Source organism: Carassius gibelio, chromosome B8 (genome assembly GCF_023724105.1).
Source record: "Carassius gibelio isolate Cgi1373 ecotype wild population from Czech Republic chromosome B8, carGib1.2-hapl.c, whole genome shotgun sequence".
Taxonomy (NCBI): Eukaryota; Metazoa; Chordata; class Actinopteri; order Cypriniformes; family Cyprinidae; genus Carassius; species Carassius gibelio.
In genome coordinates, this window is record NC_068403.1 from 18,155,729 (window position 1) to 18,163,444 (window position 7,716).

The 7,716-nt window shown below is 34.8% G+C and overlaps 1 long non-coding RNA gene across 1 annotated transcript; it reads right to left on the bottom strand.

Annotated features, from left to right (window-relative positions):
- Positions 1-738: 738 nt before the first annotated feature.
- On the bottom strand, positions 739-5,531 carry LOC127963544 (uncharacterized). The gene is made up of 4 exons (XR_008154860.1): positions 5,472-5,531; positions 3,129-3,258; positions 2,942-2,993; positions 739-1,601 (listed from the first exon to the last, which is right to left on the bottom strand). It is a non-coding gene; the product is annotated as an uncharacterized LOC127963544 (long non-coding RNA).
- Positions 5,532-7,716: the final 2,185 nt, after the last annotated feature.

The following is a 7,716-nucleotide window of genomic DNA, read 5'->3' on the forward strand; positions in this document are numbered from 1 at the left end:
ATATATAAAAGTGCATATATGTAAACATTTGATTTTGATTGGTTTTGATTATGGAATCACAAAGTTCTGTAATAGATTGAGCTAATTTTCACTTATTAAATATGAAAAAAAATACATTTTTAAGAAGTTAAAACTAAAAACTATTTATTTTCTGGTGTATATTTTTATTATTATTTTTGTGATCATGTTAATAAATGTTAAGTGAGTGAAATGGTCTGAATCAGCCGTTTTTTATTGTTCAGTTTGATATAAACCATCTATATGTGTTTCATCTATACGTTAAAAATCGGTTCCAATTGGCAAGTGTTTTTAACCTAGTTTGCAAAATACCTGTAGACTTTGCAAAAAAAAAAAAAAAAAAAAAAGGACAGTGCATAATGTATATTTACTGCATAATTTAATAACTAAAGTGTATTTGCTGTATATTTGCTGCATAAACTTGATTGAATGTTACACAGAAATTTTGTCATCTTAATGGGGACATTCCATAATATATATATTTAGGTCCCAAAAATATGGTCGTGTACACACTGTTTTTAGCTTATGTTTAATATATTTGTTCTAAATTTGTTTAGAATTTCATTGGATTTTAAATTACTTTTTAAAGGATAAATACACAAATATTATATAACTATTTGAGTTGCATCTTCCATTGTGTAGAGTAATTTAATGTTATATTTAGGCAATATCAGACTGAAAATATCTGCTATATGGTCCTAAATACACTACAACATGGTGTTCTTCTGTAATAGTTTAATATAAGCACCATATTTAATACACAACCATTGGCTTTTGATTTACACATCAATCCTCCTGAACAATACAGATCAAACAGTAGAATTTATAGTGGCATATTTACTTCAACTCTTGTGTATGAATTGGTGTTCAGAGCAATTGATTAAATTCTTCGGGTGCAATAAGTGGGTGATATATTAGTCATGGATCATGTTAACACAGTTACTGGATCCTGAGCAAGAATAATGAGCTCACCTTTAATTAACCATTTCACACATATCACAGAGTAAGACAACATGCCACAAGCCCCGTAATTCAATTGTTTTGGCTGCGACTGAGTGCGTATGTGTGTGTGCGCATGTTTCACCTTCATTTATATAGTCGTTGTCATTTTTATTATCAGTGTGTAAAGGAACTAGACTGAATATAGCACATGTGGCTGACAGATTATGATTTTTTTTAAATCACACACATTCAAAAATCACGAAACGATGCTGTAACACAACATCTGTGTTTACAAGCACGTCACATGAACATAGCATTTAGAAGTTTCGAAGTTAGGAAGCATCGTTCTTTTTAGCAAGCTGTGTGGTTCGGCTCTTTCATATTCACTTGACCTTGAAGTATCAGCCCAGCACACTCCTGACTTTAGTGAATGGAAGTCCCAGACCCACTACATTTATCACTGAAATACTGTGCTGTCAGGTGGCTCTGTATACCTGTCATAGAGGGCTCAAAGGAACAGCTCCAGATCCTCTCCTCCACAACACTGCATGATTCTTCATTGCCTTATGTTGAATGCCTTTCCACCATTGTTTTCAGCCATATGTCAACATAATTCATTTTCCCCAAGTATGACAGCAAATCTTTTGGTGGGAGGGGAAAAAAAAGACACTTCAGCTTATTGTGGTCATGATGCCATGCTTACATAATAACATAAACACAATTTCTATTATTGGATGTTTACTGCCCACTTCCTTCAGCCAACCTAAAGAGCAGTACGCCTATATACTGAGCGTCTTGAAAATATCAGCCGCAGTTTCTCCCAAATATGGCCAATGTAACCTCACTGTTGTCAGTAGGAACTGTTAATATTATTGCTCTTGGACAGAAGCCCACCGTTCAGGATTATTTTCACTAATGAGCACACAAGGCTTTTCTTTCCCCCCTACACATACTAGTTTTTCACCCCAAGTGGTTACTCCAGTGCTTTTAGAGAGAAAAACATTATTCAAAAAAAAAAAAAACAATGCATAATTGAATGTATGCCAGATTCTGCATCACAACTTTATCAGACATCATAAAACAAAACATTAAAAGCATAACAGACCCTTTTTACAGTTGCAGGGTTCTCAGAAGAGGAAGTCATCATAGTTGGGTAAACTTTTATAGTGATGAACGAAAACTACAACAAACATAGACTGATTAAGTTGGTTAAAAGAGTGAAAGATGTAAAATTCCTGACATTCCCTCAGTCACTATATTAGATACACTTATGCAGCAGCATAAACTAGCTTTCTGAAATTTTAAATGTAACACTTGCTATAGTTTTATAAATGTACAGTACATATAAAAAAAAGAAAATATTAAAAATGGTTCAAGAATTAGTAACTGTAAAATGTCATCAAATTTTGTGAAAAGGTCCCATAAAAATGAGTTGCAAAAGAAAATGTGGTTAAATAATGATGTAGATATTACTGATGTAAATAATAATGTAGACATTATTTATTATTTTAAAAAATGTAAACAAATCTATCACAATACTACTGTGCATAGCTCCTTTCTATGTCTTCAATATTTAATAACACTCAATTATTTATCACTTATTTATGCATATAAGGTGCTAATTAGTCACAAATTCGTTCTTATCTGACAGGTTTAATTGACAGGCTCAAAACAAATAGCCCCTGTCTCATAACATACACATCTTTTTCTTTTCTTTTTTCAAGAGAATTAAGTTTTTGAAACCTGAACAGGCTGTCACCTTACTTTTTTTTTTTTTTTTTTGGTAGTGACAGCCAAAAAGGGGCCCACAGGTGTCTCAGAAAGCAGTGACTGTGTTGTCATAATTCATTTAGGCATCCTTCTGCAAAGCCATAATTACCTAATTAGCTTGTTAATTAGGAGATTAGCATTTACTGATAGAGTGGCTTGTTTAGTGAGGAGTGGAGTGGAGTTCCAGTGGAGTAAGTTACGAATGTGTTACCTTAAAGTGCCTCCCAAATCATTTCGCTCTCTCTTCAGGTCAGATTTCAGCCCTGGTGAAAAGATGTTAATAGTAATGAAATGTTAAGTAAATTGAAGGTTTGAGCATCAACATTATTGATAAATTTAGAAATGGGACCTATTTTCTTTAATTCTACCATCAAATAGCCTAAGAAACACAAACATACCTTAACAGTGTGTTTAGGATTCCAGCTGAACTGCTGAGTGTTGCTCTCTTGTCTCATTGCCCGGGTTACAGCAAGAAATCTAGCAACTCAATAGCCTCTCGACTATATGTCGCCAAGGCATGTCCTGTTGCTGAGGAAGATTGGAGGAAATGACTTGAACGGACAGTGCCAGAGACGTTACTAACCATGTTAGCACCAGTCTCTTATCTAGTTTATGTGTTTGTTTATTCATTTCCCGATACTCACTGCATGCAGGTCATACATCAATATTACCGTCAGACATGCTTTATGTTTAAGAAGGCCAGTCTTGAGCAGTAAATAACTCGAAGTAGTGAAAGTAGTATTCCAGTAGTGTTACCAGGCTACTTTTTGAGGTTACTATTTCAGGTTATTATTATTCAACACACGGCTTGACTGTGTAGCGAATAATAAAATGCACTCTCCTACACTGTGCTTTCTTTCATATGTAGAATTGGGAAATCGGGTTCATTTTAATAAAGCAGGCTCACGGAAATCAAGAAGTTTAAGTAAACAATTCACTCTCTGTGGAATACTTCATCTTCATTTTTTATATCAAAATACTAAGTTAAACATTCACTGAAATTACTATGCTTCTGTCTTTGTTGTAGAACTTGAAGCATGTCTAGTTTTATTTTTTTGTATTTAAGTGTAATAATCACACAAACATACAGTACACATGTGTGTGTGTATGTATATATATATATATATATATATATATATATATATATATATATATATATATATATATATATGTGTGTGTATATATTTAAATATAAAGCACAGTAGTAGCCTATTGATTAAAAATATAAAATTAGTACCTAGTAGTGTTTTTAAAAAATGTTTAAAAATCTGATCCTTTAATAATATGAAACTGTTTTCCTTATAACTATTATTAGCTTGTAATTTACAATTTACAGTTTTAAAGCAGTTCCTCTAATGCTGGTTAGGGAGTCTGTTTTGAATTATAGCTAATATTAGGATTTAGAAAAACAGATTTTTTTTACTAGTCTTTCACACTGTGGCGTGTTATTAGTTTTGATCGTATGATTGCTTTGTTTTTCCAATTTCTTTTTATGTTTAAAAAGACAAAATTGTTCTCCAAATGAATGCAGTTTTCGTAATTATGTCTTATTATATTTTTTAAGGGGTAAACGAAAATTAAAACATTAATTCTATTTTTACAGTTCTGGTATATATATGTCCCCATAGCTTAACTTCTTCACCCGGCAGGCATCCCCTTCATTCAGTCAAAGCTGCTCTGTCTCTCTCCCAGACCAGGTTGATAAATAAGAGGGAAATATTGTGTCTGCCAGGGCATGTTGTTAACTCTCCCCCCACAGTCATTAACTCATTTCAAGTGCAATCATAGAGTGGGAGGTAAATTAACAAGCCATTAAAAAATGTTATAAATGCACAATTAGCATGCCAACATTTACAGGACACATTCATGGAGCTGCAATAATTTTTGATTGGGAGGTTCTATTTTGTCCCTCCTTTCTCCCTATTTGTCGGTCTGCCTGTGTGCTCTCTCTCTCTCTGACTGTCAGTCTCTACAGACATTTTTGTCTGTTGCCTGTTTGGCGAAGAAATTGAGGGAATGAAGCCTGATTTAATAGGTCATTGGTGGTGGACACTCACCTCTTACATCATAGAGCTGAAGAAAGAAAAGAGGCGGACAATGAGAAGAAAAGAAAAAATAAGGGAGACATGGAGGGCTTTTCCCCTTCCATCTTCCCTTTTTCATTTGCTACATTATTAGTTGTGTTGGTTGGATGAATTAGGTGCCGGTTTGTAATAGTAAGATGATGATACAGCAGAGGGCAGTCTGCATGATGCACCGCAGAACCTGGAGGATCTCTTTCTCAGCTTCCTGGGTCGATTGTAATAGGGTCATTAGCTAGTCTGGATCATATTTTAACATTTAGCCCCAGGTTATTGCATGTAACTTGCTTGATGGTCTCTGATATGAGATTACTGCTAAATCGATGAGCTAATGAAACCGTAATGGTGTATTTCAATCAAATATCAAATGAATGTTTTTTTATAAAGTATCGCTTCGTTTTGACAGGTTAGTAACAATGTCCTGTTAAAAAGAAATAGGCCCCTCAGGTTGTAAAAAAAGAAGAAGATCTTAACCATTAACGTTACTTAAATCATCGAAGAGAGCCTGATAAAAACGTTACCGTTAGAGCGTTTTAGCCTTTCATGTGTTGGTTTATCGTTTGACAGCAGATTAAAATTCATTTTAAAAAAATAATTAGGCGATGATATTGCTTTCAAACCAATGTGCAATAAAGAAGAAGTTAGCTTTGAGTAACTTACATTTCAGACAAGATATTTCCCATTACTTTTCCAGTTTTGACTAACCGTGGAAAACGGTTTTCAAACGAAGCCTAAACAGAATCAAATGCCGCGTCACCGATAAACAACCGTGAATCATTGTTTGGAAAAAGAATCGTTTGAGGGAATGATTCAATGACTCGCAAACAAATACACTGGCTTGTATCGTTCCTGAATGGATTCCCTCCATATATTAGTATTAAAGTCCTTGTTAATATTTTAAACGGATCTGTGAAGTAAATGAATCAATGCCTCACTCTTCAAGGCAGTTTAGATTCTGAATAAATCAGTGATGTTTAACAAATTGTTCTTTAATTAGTGATTCTGAGCGAGTCGTTTAAGTGAATGTTTCATTGATTCACATAAAAAGACAATAAAATGTCCCCACCTGTCGGCGTAATAATGCAACATTCAACATTTAAGCAGCTACTGGTTTTAGTCAAGTAAATAGTAATCAACTAATAAGTAAATAATCAACAATTAAAATTGTGCACACATTTTGCGTGATAAATAAAGAGGCAGAAAAGGTTTCATTCATTTCATTTACTGTGAACCTTCCAATGCAGTGGTATCATTGTACAAAATCAGCTGACTACAACAATGTAGAAGTGTGTCTTTCACAATGTTTCAGGTCTCCCATCACACATTTTCCTCAAATAACTGAAAAAAATAAAAACAGAGCCATAAGCTAAATTTTCTTCACACGTATAATAAAAAGCAATGGCATCCCAGTTTTATGGTTTGGCCCATGTTTCTAAGTCTCTCCTCTTCCAGAGTACAGGGACATGTGAGTAGATCCAGCCGGGCCTCCTCCTCCAGCTTTGCTAAGGGCAGGCAGATGTAAGGGATCAGGGGCAGACGTGGAGCCTCGCAGGGGGAAGGTGAGAGGTACACAGCCTCTCCGCTCCCAGTGATCAATCATTCTCCACTTGTCCTCCTCCCTGGCCCACAGCTGTTCCTCCAACATCTCCTGTGGAAACACTCTTCACTTTGCTTAAAATTATTACACAGACCATAAACCCAGAGAGGGAAAGCTCTGTTAACACTAGTGCACAGGGTAGTCACTGTAACCTTTAAGATGAGCCAGTGGTGCTTTGGACGAGAGCCATATATATACCAGCCGGCGCTGGCTCACCTCTTTCTTTTCATACCTGTGGAACTGATGTTTTTTCTGTGGAATTTATTTGCCACTTGCAGGCCAATCTCAGGAGCAGCATTGATCCCCTTGATGACGGCTTGGACCACAGCCTTCATTCCAAGGGCACGCTATCCGGAAAGCTTGTCAAATTACGACGGTGTGCAGGCCTGTTTTGACAACATCATAAAACAAGCAGCCAGAAATTGTTGACCATCACGATGATGACTAGAATGATTATGTGAAGAGGTGGGATTTCAGATTGCTTTTCTTTCCTTTTGCACTGTGGAGCGAAAAACTGTTTTGATACAATAAATGGGACTGAACGTTTTTTTTTTTTCTTTTTTTTTTTCGTTTCGTTTTATTTCCTAGTACTGCCCTTGATTTTAAAATGTTAGTACAGACAGCCTGAATATCTCCTATTACTACTTGCTATTGATTTTTGGTACAATATGCCAAGTCTTATCATATGAGGAACATTAATTTGACCTAGAAAAAGTCAAGTCTTCAAAACCATTTATGTGCCCAAATTTATCAAGTATAGTGGTGTTTCTGAAAGAAAATATTCCAGGTTTATTACAAATTAAGCTCAAAATACAACATTTGTGGCATAATATTTATTACCACAAATAATGAATTTGCACATTTCTAAACACACACACACACACATACACACAGACACAAATCAAGGTTACAATGAGGCACTTAAATGTTAAAATTTTCACTTTTTCAATGGTATAACCAAAATTCATGAACAGTACACGTTAATAGTGGGGAATTTATATTTATAGTTATATTTAATTTTATACTTTTACTTATTTGCCATGATAAAACACACTAAAAACCTTAAAATGACAGCTTCTTTACAGCTTTAAAGCTTATTTAAAATATATTGAGTAAACATATTTATACGATACATGAAAGAATATTTGCAAATTGCAAATCCTTTGTTCGATGCATCAAGCTTACTTTCAGCACAATCACAGATATGAACACTGTACCAGGACCAGGTGTGTGACTGGGATACCAACCTGGCCACTCCTACCCATTTCTGCCTTAACACAGATCTAGGAACAGTAATCCATCTATTTC